Here is a 500-nt window from a genome sequence, read left to right as displayed (position 1 = left end):
CACCAGGATGAACCTGTGCACAGGTGGCGGTAAAACACCATGATATGCTGCATTGCGCTGATGAAGACAACTATCACTCCTTGTGCTAACTGTTACTTACCAGTATACTGAAAACATAAGAGGTGCCACTCACCAGAAAATACATACTATACTATACACTGATGTTAAGAACAACAGATGGAGCTTTTTCATAGCTTTCATTTTGATACACTGTAGGTTGATATTAAGTACAAAAATAGCTCCATAAAGTCATGACCCTAGGTGTCTGAACGTCTGAAGGCACACATTAGCAGCCTGGCTGTTGTTTTAATTGTGGTAATCATCTGGCTTCCTGTGTGTGTAGGTGGTGAATGTGTGTGTGTAGGGAAGAGTGCTCTTTCCTCCATCTTTCAGTGCTCGAGACAACATGCAGACACTCCCTAGTAGGTGTGTGTTATGTCTCTTATCACCTTTACTCTGACATAATGCAGACCGTGCTGTGTTTGTGTCTGTGTGTGTGT

Source organism: Morone saxatilis, unplaced genomic scaffold (assembly GCF_004916995.1).
Source record: "Morone saxatilis isolate NCDOM2014 unplaced genomic scaffold, NCSU_SB_2.0 Contig18, whole genome shotgun sequence".
Classification (NCBI taxonomy): Eukaryota; Metazoa; Chordata; class Actinopteri; family Moronidae; genus Morone; species Morone saxatilis.
This window is presented reverse-complemented; position numbering follows the sequence as displayed.